Source organism: Chiroxiphia lanceolata, chromosome 1 (assembly GCF_009829145.1).
Source record: "Chiroxiphia lanceolata isolate bChiLan1 chromosome 1, bChiLan1.pri, whole genome shotgun sequence".
Classification (NCBI taxonomy): Eukaryota; Metazoa; Chordata; class Aves; order Passeriformes; family Pipridae; genus Chiroxiphia; species Chiroxiphia lanceolata.
The window spans coordinates 140807005-140817362 of NC_045637.1; the positions used below are offsets into that span (position 1 = coordinate 140807005).

Below are 10358 nucleotides of genomic sequence, written 5' to 3' on the forward strand. Positions count from 1 at the left end.
GGCTTCCTTTACATTTAGGAAATCAAAAAGGTTTCACTCAATCCTCTTGGGAGCAGCTCTGGCCACAATTATTTCCAGTCTTGTCAGTTTAAAGTCACTGAAATTAGCTACCAAACCAAGAACTCAACATGCTACAGCCAACAGGGAAGATAGTTTGTCCTGTTTTCTTTCAGCAGTGCCTTTACACTGTTCATCGGCACAAGAGATGGAAGATTTGTTCTCAAATCCAAATAGCACACTCCACTCCTACTTTGTAAGAGGAGAACAGAGCACGTACATTACATACCTTACACACATGATGCTTTTGTCAATTCACACCATTATACTAATTGCTTCTTTTAAAAAAAGCCAGACTTTACATTCTTAGGAAGTGCACAATAGCATACATTCCTTCTATTTCAAATCCCATCTCCCCAGAAAATGATAAAAGCTACTACTGGAGTTAGACAAAAGTGTAGATTCACCACTAAAATACAAGACCCAAAGTAGGAATCAACATGGTTTACTAAAACACTAATACAAGATTAATGACAATCTTCTCAAGGAAAAGCAGATTTATTACTGTCCTCCCCTGCAGATTATTGTACTTGTAATTATTGTAAGTAAAACTTTTTCATCATAGGAAAAAAAATTCCTCCAGAAAATATTAAGTACATCTTTCTACATGTAAGACAACAGAGAACTGGCACAATTTTCAAATACAGCAACCTGCAATCAAAATTCCATAAATGTAAATATGATGTAAATTACATCATATTTATGTTTCTATAAACTATACTGTGGCAATATATACTCTCGTAGTGCAAGTAGATGATGAATGAAAAGAAAAGATGTGAGAAAGATAAACAAACAAATAATCATTCTACTAACTAACACCAGGTGTTTCAGAAATGGCCCTTTAATCAAAGCAAAGAAGATTTTTTTTTAAAAAAAAGCCTCCACTGACTTTTGGAGCATTCTGCTCATTACAGAAGTGAAAAGAAATAATCCAAAGCAACAAACTTTCCAAGATCCCACATACATCTGGCATCCACCTGCTTATGTAGAGACTGGCATAATGTAGTGGTGGTTTTTAAATGCATATTTTTCAAATAGTGACAATCCCCAAGCAGCAAAGCTTACTTTTCAGATGTGCCAAGCCTAAATAATGTTTAAAAGTTGACCACTATTTTAGGCTTATCATCCCTGACAGAGTACCTCTCAGTTACTGAAGTTTGTCTGCCCTGACAGGGGAATTCCATTTCTAAGATTCATACAGAGAAAACGTTTCAGTGTAAATCATGGCTATTCTAAGCCAGGAAAATGTCCCACAGATCGCTAAGTTACCATCTTTCAGGCAAGTTCTCCATAATTAAGGTATCAATTATAATTTCACAGGCATATTTTATTTTATAAATAAACTCTGTTTCCATAATTTGAGCTGTGGGAAAGAATGTCTGCGTCAATGCAGCAACCCTTACAGCAGAGCAAGTTTTGAACTGAATGCCAGTTCTAAATGTTATAATATGGATTCTAGCATGGAAAAAATAGGAGGAAGACTTCCCCCTCACCCTCAAATTCCCACAAGCTTTCTGAACTTTTTTATTCCTGTCACAGCACCTCCCTGACATCTGCTCTTTGCTGCTCTAGAGCCAAATACAACAAATTTAAGTCAATCTGCTGCTAAACACACCAAAAGTAAAAACTGCAGCCTCTATTATACAGAGAGAAAAGGGCATTTCAGTGGGAATGAGCAAAAGCCAATTCTGCAGTCTTTTCCTGCTGAACACCGCTTTTGATGCTTTTATCACAGAGTTTTATAATTGAGTTTGATAGAGACTGAAAGCAAACAGTTTCTAGGACCTGAACCATGCCAAGAAAAAAGACTGGCAGAGCGACAAGCATGCTCATTTAATTAAGATACCCCCACTGCTATTTTTATGACTTTTTACATACTTGCTGGGAGTTGGCTGGGTGACACAGAAGGCCAGCGTTAGCTCATCTCACCCTCCCTAAATATTCCATCACTCTAGGTACAGAACAAACTTGTGTACTGACTTGGATTAAATTACTGCAGGAACACCTACCTAATGCATGAGCCCAGGCAACAGAAAAATCAAAGCTGAACAGAACAGCGTCTCACTAGTGGCAAGTCACAAAAGCAACTGCCCTACATAAGTTCTTTCCAAGTTAACGAGGATCCTGATGTTAATCCCCAAAACCCCTTCTTCAATGTCCCCATCTACCAGAAAAATAAAGTAAATCAGTGGATACTACCAAGGGAACTAGACATAGCTCCTAGTGGGTATCTCATCTAGATATAACCTAATTCTGGGAATGAGAGAAAACAAATTAGTGAGATACCATAACCTTTCCTCCCATAAACAAACTAGGGATAGACTTAATTGCTTTACTCCCACCATCAATACATAGCTTTTAGATGAGCTTTATTAAAAATCATGACAGAAATAATCTTGCAACTAAGAAAAGATGAGGGATTATATTCTTTCAGGAGAAAAGGTAACCTGAGCCTGTGTAAATATTCTTGCACTCTATCTTATCCAATTTCTATTACAATTTTCCTAAAATAAAATTATCCCCTGCAGAGCTCAGTCTTATCAATTTATTAAGAAATATATCCTTTCTCAAGTTTCTCAGTTTGCACCCTAAATTCACAGAATGTCCCCTTACTCTTATAGCATGAACCAACAAAACAAAAGCTTCTGAATTACTTCTTTCAAACCATTCATCATTCTGTGTATTTGTGTTATACTTCTCCATATTCACTGACTTTCAAAGGGTAAACAATTCTTTTTCCCAATTTCTCTTTATAAAAGCAACATGTCAAGACATCATTTGGGGCCAGGTAGTCTTTGCTTTTCTTCCTTGTATCTCACCCATTAAAGTCTGCAAATCATTGTCATATACCAATCAGGATACCTTCCCAAAAAGAAAATGACTGGTTTACAGGAGAACATAAACACACACTAAGCAAAGGTAACTAACCAGGACTTTTCAGCTTTAGGCATTCAATGAGGCACCAAATACATCTGGCACAAGAGCAAGTTGGAAAAGTAATACAGCAGACCTGCCCTTTAAAAAATTAAGACTGTAAAAAAAAGATAACTCATAATATATGGAAGACAAGAACATTCTACATCCTGCTTACTCTACCAGAACTACAGAAAACATATAACATCTCTGAATTAACTTACTGAAATACCATAAAATATAACAGATAATATATTGGCCCTTAGGAGGTACATATCCAGGCAAAAACAGAAAAAGGTTTCCAAGAACATGGTGCATTTAAAGATTTGAAATCACTATAGCCTATCATTACTTTTCTCTGGAAGCTAAAAAAAACAAGAGAATCTAAAATTTATGACTTTTTTTCTTGATGCCAAACAGTATTGTAAAGTTTACTTAATATTGCTATTTAGTATAGTGATTGATTCAACTCTCTGTTCTTAAACACTCCGGTAAAAGAACAAACTACCTGTGAAAATAACAACAAAGGCATTTGGGTGGTCTCCATTTGAGTCCTCTAATACAGAACAGTTCCTTCTTTCTAAATCCAATACCAATTTAAGTTCCTTCTTCAGTAAAGCCTCAAAATCTGTTGATGACAAAAGCAATACAACCCAGTGAACATCCATATTATTAATTTAGGACATTTTACTAGTAGGCCGGTAACTTCTTAGTTCTTGATTCATCACACCCAGGTCATGCTTACACACACAATGGGTTTCCATAGACTGATCATTTCTCATTCTCTTACAGTATCTTGGGTGTTCATATAGTTTTACCTTTAGGACAGTGTATATAATTAGCAGTTGATGCTGGATATTTCAACTTTATAGCCTTGCTTCCTAAAATCATGGATCTACCTTATTTCTTCACTAGTAGCTCTACTTTTATTGAGCTGAGCAAGAGCAGGAACTGCCAGAAGCTCATGTTTTGGTGTATGTAGCACTACTTCTTTGAAAGGGCAGACTGATATAAATCTGAAATTACATGCACTCACAAACAATTGGCAGACTACAGCCTCACTTAGGGGAGGCCAACCAGTCAAGGATGGCCAAAAAACCCACCAAAATTAATTTCTGCATCATTCAACAGAAGACTGAAGTGTGCTCAAAACTACAAAAATGAGTAAAAGGAACATCCTTATTTTCTCTGGTTCATCTAAAATAACCATAAACATATATATAAGAGAAGAAAAGTGGCAAAGAAGCACAGGTACAACAGAAATTACATCGGTCTAAGCTGTAATTTATCACCATGCAACATTTTCAGAGAGTTGGCCCTAGGGAAAAGTCCTTAGAAGAACAGATAGAGTCCCTTGCAATTGTCCCTTACAACAGCTGAATAATGCACAAAAAAGTAAGAAAACACACCCTTAAGCGGTTTTTTTTGTTTGGTTTCTGCTTTTGAGTCACATAAAACCATTAAATACTTCCTACAGACATTTCAATGTTCATTTACTGGTACCATAATGCTTCATGTGGAAGACTGAGTATGGAAACATTGCTCTGACTGATCCGCGACCCAAACTCAACCAAACAGCAAAAATTCTCCTAGTAAGTCTGACAGAAGTAGTTTATTTCCCCCACAACTCCCTTACCTATCAAACAAATTTTCCAAGCTGTTTTTTCCATCCCTTTTGCACCTGCTCCTCCTGGCAAATACCCAAGTGAGCCAAAGAACACTCCCGCCTCCCCAGTGACTTGCTGTGGCAGAGGCTCTTCAGCAAGGCTGCGACAGTGCTGCTTTAAAGCACCTCATCACATGACTTCTTGGCATTAACCATGATACCTTCTCTAAACCAACAATCTTGGGCTTAGATTTTCTGAAAAACGATAAAGAGCTGTGCCACAGACAAACAACACAACACGTACCCATGAATTCATATCTTATATCAGCCTCTAAAAGTCACTATAATCTTTATATGATGCCATGAAAAAAAAATCTCAGCATTCTGTAAAAAAAAACAAACAACAAAACACAAAAACCCTCAAAAACTTATCCACAAATAAAGTGACCACAAGGTATTACAACTCTGAAAGATGCACTGAACTACTTATTACATTCTCTCCTTTCCATTTATGCAACAATTCAAGGTACACTGACTGCTCACTACTAAGCCTGTTCTGGTATCAGGACACCAGCCAGCCTCCCTTCAGGCAAGGTTTTCAGTACTGCATGGCCTTCAAAAAGATACAAGAAAAGCCAACAATAAAGGGAACAGTTTGCTGTTTAGGTGAGGAAATTATTCTTTCCTAAAACGGTAAAAGACTCAAGTGACAAACCAAAGATAGCCTCTCCTTAATTTATGCACTTTCATATACGTGTTCAATACACGGTACAGTTCTACCACAGTTAGGTTTATGGTGTTTTGATTACATTCTTGATATTAATTAGAAAGCATTATCAGATTACAACATATTGCTACACAAATCATGATAACATTTCCTACAACATTTAATTACGCTATAAATACCCATGAAATCAGTCCTTTAAAAAAAGTAATGCTTGAATATTATTTACACTATGCTTCATCAGCTTATAAAGGACCAACCCATACCTGCAAATACAGCACTATAATATAGTAAGTCAAAGACACATTTAATTAGAAAATATCACATGAAGAATAGCATGGTTTCTACCCAGCTGTTCTTCGTTTTCATGAAAGGTGACAACACCAACAGTAACACAAAGCAAATACAACATAAAGACAACAGCATTCTTCAAATGCCATTTTAAGCTGACAGTAAGAATCTCTTTGTTACACCAGCAAAAGAAAGAACGAAATAAAAAAACCCACAACTTTTTATTTGCAAAATTAAAAAAAAAATTAAATCTATATTATATATTATTTTTAATGGTTACATTGTGAAGAAGACTGAAATTCATTCAACTTTGATAACAAGAACATGCAAATATACTTCATGAGAAAGGGCTCAACTATTACTCGAGCATCACTGTTCTCTTATTTGCCAATGTTAGTCTTGTAAAAATATATGTTCATGTTTTAAATTTTGTTTAAAAAAAAATCTTTTTAAATAAACGCATGTTCTGGATCTCTGTAAGCAAATTATAATGACAACATGAAGCACTAAGTCCAAGCAAATAGGGACAATGTCTTAACTTCACTGCAGATGAGGATGAGGATCAAAACATCTTTTCCTGCTGCTGAACCACTAATATGGAAACTATGAAAACAAGTTTCTTTGGAGTACAAACCCAATGGAGTACACCCTCAATGATGCTAAACAATTTAAAATGAACAAACAAACAGCAATTCAAGCACAACGACAAAAATCATCTTTTTGTTCAGATAGACACAGGATCAAAAATTAAAATACTCTGCAAGGATATTAACTGTATTCTTTCAACATACCCACGTTATGCATTCTGGTGCTCCTACAGCCAATGAAACATTTCATCCATCTTAATTCCTATTTCAAGGAAATAAAAAATGAAAACAACAACAGAAAGTTCCAGTATCTCAGAAAATGTGTTTAGCAAAGGACAGAAAATCATATTAAATAAAACAGACAAACATTTTAGAAAGTGGTATATAAACAAGAATTCTACTAAAACATATTTACTTTCAATAAAACAGGAAATCCTCTGAGGCGCACCATATATTAACAGTACTTCATACTAGAAATTGCAATAATAAATATTTGAATAAACATTGCCAAAATTACTGATAAAGTTTGCACATTTCTGATTTTACCATGTACTTTTAAAACCCTTAAGTTTCTATAATTCTAACTGCAGTAATATTTTCTGTCAACTTCAGATCAAAGCTCTACATTCAACATTTGGCCATTTCACTTTGACCTGACAGCATCGCCTCATTAGGTGCAAAAAAATACATAAAACCATCACCAGTTTCATAGACATTTAAAACATTACACCACTTCCATAAATCATGTATTACCTCTGCACATACAATTCTTCGAAACAGCTCAAGTCACCAATGAAGAACACTTTTTCCATCTAATACAACATAATCCTTGAACCTGTAAATCAAAAACATATGTATGACAGTCATTACGTGTATCTAAGGTTCCATGTGAGAAAGTCAGAAATACCTCACCGTATGCTGTCACTGTCATTGCTAATTCTGATATTTTCACAGATGAGATGTAGGAAACATAGAAAACCAGTTTTCCTTCATGAAATGCTTTGAAAAACATTTTAATTACAAAAGCTAAAAACATTTGAATCCTACAATAGTGCTGGTTTTCTTCTGACCCTCCAGTTATCATTACCCAAGAATATCTTTAATTAAACGCTAAGAACATTAGATCATTACAAAAAATATTTTAAACGTATAATATAATTGTCATAAGCTTTTTTCCTTCCTTTTCCTTTCTGACTTTTGACAAACTGTAAGTTGGAAAGAATCCAATTCTTCTTGCTACTGAAGCAGAAAAAAATACACACTCATCCCTGAAATACATATATTTTGTTTTGTATAAAAACAGCTTCTAAAAAGATTAACTTAAACTAGTACTAAAAATAACTAGCTACGATAAGGTTATAAAAATAAACCCAAAACAAAACAAAAAAACAGCTTAGTATTTTGGTCGCTGAATAGTTCTGTGGGAAGAAAAAACTGCACAGAAACTACTGTGATCCAAGGGAACTGTGCATTTATCCTATGTTATCCTCCTCTTTCCTTCTTACTAATGAATAACAGGAAAGATCACTTTTAATGGTATATTACAGGTTCAAATAAATACGTACAAGCAAATTCAAGACTAATTAGTTTAACTACACAGCATTTAAGGGCTAGACTGTTGACTGATACTCCAATACACACTAAAAAGTTTCAACAAGATAAGAGTTAACTTGGAGAAGAAGAAAGGAATTGAGGACAGGATTTATCATGTCAATTTTAATTCAGGCGTAGAACTAGGTAAACCTTTTAATAAAGCATGACTTCGGGGCAAAATAATTTAAACAACCCAATCTTACATATTATTTCAAATCTGCCACACTGCAGACATTACCATGGTCTTTCCAAAACTCTCTTATGCTGCTTTCAAGTGCTTCCCTCCTTATGCTATCTATGCCAGACACATGAGAGCATTTGGAACCTGTGATATGTTCCTTATGTCATTAGCAATATAAAAAATTCTAATAGATTCATAAGCTGGCAGGCCTCAGCCCTAGTTACACACAAACACTACACTCATTTAGTGCATCCGTTTCTGCAACTACAGGACAAAAGCCCTTCGGCTCTCAGTTCCTCCCAAATCGTGAGGAGCCTGAGAGGACTGCACATCGTATTTGTACTTTTATGGAAGCAGCAGCAAGGTTATGAAACATCGCTCAGGTCTCGGAGTCGAGAGCTCGGCACACAGCTCTGACTCACGCTGGGGCTGCACAGGAGCCAAACGCTGCCACAGAACCTGGAGGAAGCTACGGCCACCCCTCACAAATGACGCGCTTTATGGCCACCGCTAAAAAAAAAAACGTGAGCTGGACAAGTAACTTTCGAGACTTGTAGGAACCTGTAATATACAGCCCTTCTGCAGGTCTTTATTGTAACATCAGAACTGGTAATTGCACTCACACTCTACCGCAGGGGTGACAACCCCTAGAGCCGGGCTGACAATACCCGGGGCAGTGCTGCGACACGCCCCCAGGGCAGGGCTGTAACAATCCCCAAAGTTGGGCTCTCACACCCCCGAAAGCTGGGCTGTGACAACCCCTAAAGCTGGGCTGTGACACCCCCTCGGGGCAGGGCTGCGACTCCCCCGCGGGACAGGGCTGAGACACCCCCTCGGGGCAGGGCTGCGACACCCCCTCGGGGCAGGGCTGCGACACCCCTCGGGCAGGGCTCGTGTGCCCGCGCTAGCCCTGAGCTCCCACAGCCGCCCCGTCCGGGCGCCGCAGGCCCCGCACCGCCGCTGCCGCGCTCCGGGGACGGGAACTGGGCGGGCCCCGCACGCATCTCGGCGGCCCAGGGGACACCGCCGAGCCCCTCCCGCCGCCCGGAGCCCCGGCTGAGCTGCCGGACCCGCTCTGCCGTGACGGGGCGAGGGCAGGGCCTCGTGGACGACGGACCCCTCGTGCTCGCCGGAGGAAAGGCGCCCGCCCCGCCCGGAGCCTCTGCCCCGCCGCCTCCTGCTCCCCGGCCCCAGGGGCCCCGGGCGGGGCACAGAGCGGGGGCAGCCGCGCCCCGGCGCCGCCCGCCCCCAACCCGGGCCGTGGCCCCTCTGCCGCGGGGGGAAGGAACTTACACCGCGCCTTCGTGCCCGGTCCCGCCTCCGCGGCGCGGCCGCCGCGTCACCCCCGCGGGAGGGCGCAGGCGCGGGGCCGGCGGGTGGGGGCTGTGCCGCGCTTGGCCTTGGGCGCTGCTGCCTCGGGGCTCGGGGGCCGCCCTGCCCTGCCCTTCCCCGCCCTTCCCCTCCCAGCCGGCCGCTCGTGCGGGGGCAGCCGCGCTGCCAACCGACTCCAAAACTGAGCGTTGTCGTGCTGCGGTTGGGGGCGCTGGGATGGGAGTTTCCAGGGGGCAGGTTAGAGAAGGAGTCTCTGGAAAGTACAGGAATTGTTCTGGAAAGTGAACCTAAGGACCTTGAAAGCACTGGACTTCAGCAAAGTCTTTGACACCGTCTCCCAGAGCATTCTCCTGAAAAAGCTGGCAGCCCACGGCTTGGACAGGGCCACCCTGTGCTGGGTCAGGAACTGGCTGGAGGGCTGGGCCCAGAGTGGTGGTGAACGGGGCCTCATACAGTTGGCGACTGGTCACTAGTGGTGTCCCCCAGGGATCAGTGTTGGGCCCAGTCCTGTTTAATATGTTTATTGATGATTTAGATGAGGGGATTGAGTCCATCATGAGCAAATTTGCAGCTGACGCCAAGCTGGGGGGGGAGTGTCGACCTGCTGGAAGGCAGGAGGGCTCTGCAGAGGGACCTGGACAGGCTGGAGAGTTGGGCTGATTCCAACGGGATGAGGTTCAACAAAGCCAAGTACCAGGTCCTGCACTTTGGCCATAACAACCCCCTGCAGCTCTACAGGCTGGGGACAGAGTGGCTGGAGAGCAGCCAGGCAGAGAGGGACCTGGGAGTTTGGATTGACAGGAAGGTGAACATGAACCAGCAGTGTGCCCAAGTGGCCAAGAAGGCCAATGGCATCCTGGCCTATATCAGGAACGCTGTGGCCAACAGGTCCAGGGAAGTGATTCTTTCCCTCCACTCAGTGCTGATGAGGCCACACCTTGAGTGCTGTGTCCAGTTCTGGGCCCCTCAGTTCAGGAAGGACATTGAAGTGCTGGAGGAGATGCAGCAAAGAGCAACAAGATTGGTGAAGGGACTTGAGCACAAGTGCTATGAGGAGAGGCTGAGGGAGCTGGG

General features: G+C 41.1%; 1 protein-coding gene across 10 annotated transcripts in view; it reads right to left on the reverse strand.

Moving 5' to 3' along the window:
- Positions 1-9328, reverse strand: part of ZNF438 (zinc finger protein 438) — a 48986-nt gene extending 39658 nt beyond the window's left edge. For 4 of the 10 annotated variants that reach the window (XM_032706309.1, XM_032706254.1, XM_032706324.1 and 1 more), the window contains exons 1-3: positions 9246-9328; positions 6932-7013; positions 6383-6440 (exon numbers count right to left, since the gene is read on the reverse strand). The gene's annotated coding sequence lies outside the window, so the exon portion shown is untranslated. Of the gene's footprint in view, positions 1-5529; positions 5581-6382; positions 6441-6931; positions 7014-8907; positions 8927-9245 lie in introns of those variants that run through there. The other 6 variants (XM_032706316.1, XM_032706259.1, XM_032706298.1 and 3 more) reach the window with 4 other exon arrangements.
- Between the last annotated feature and the right edge of the window lie 1030 nt (positions 9329-10358).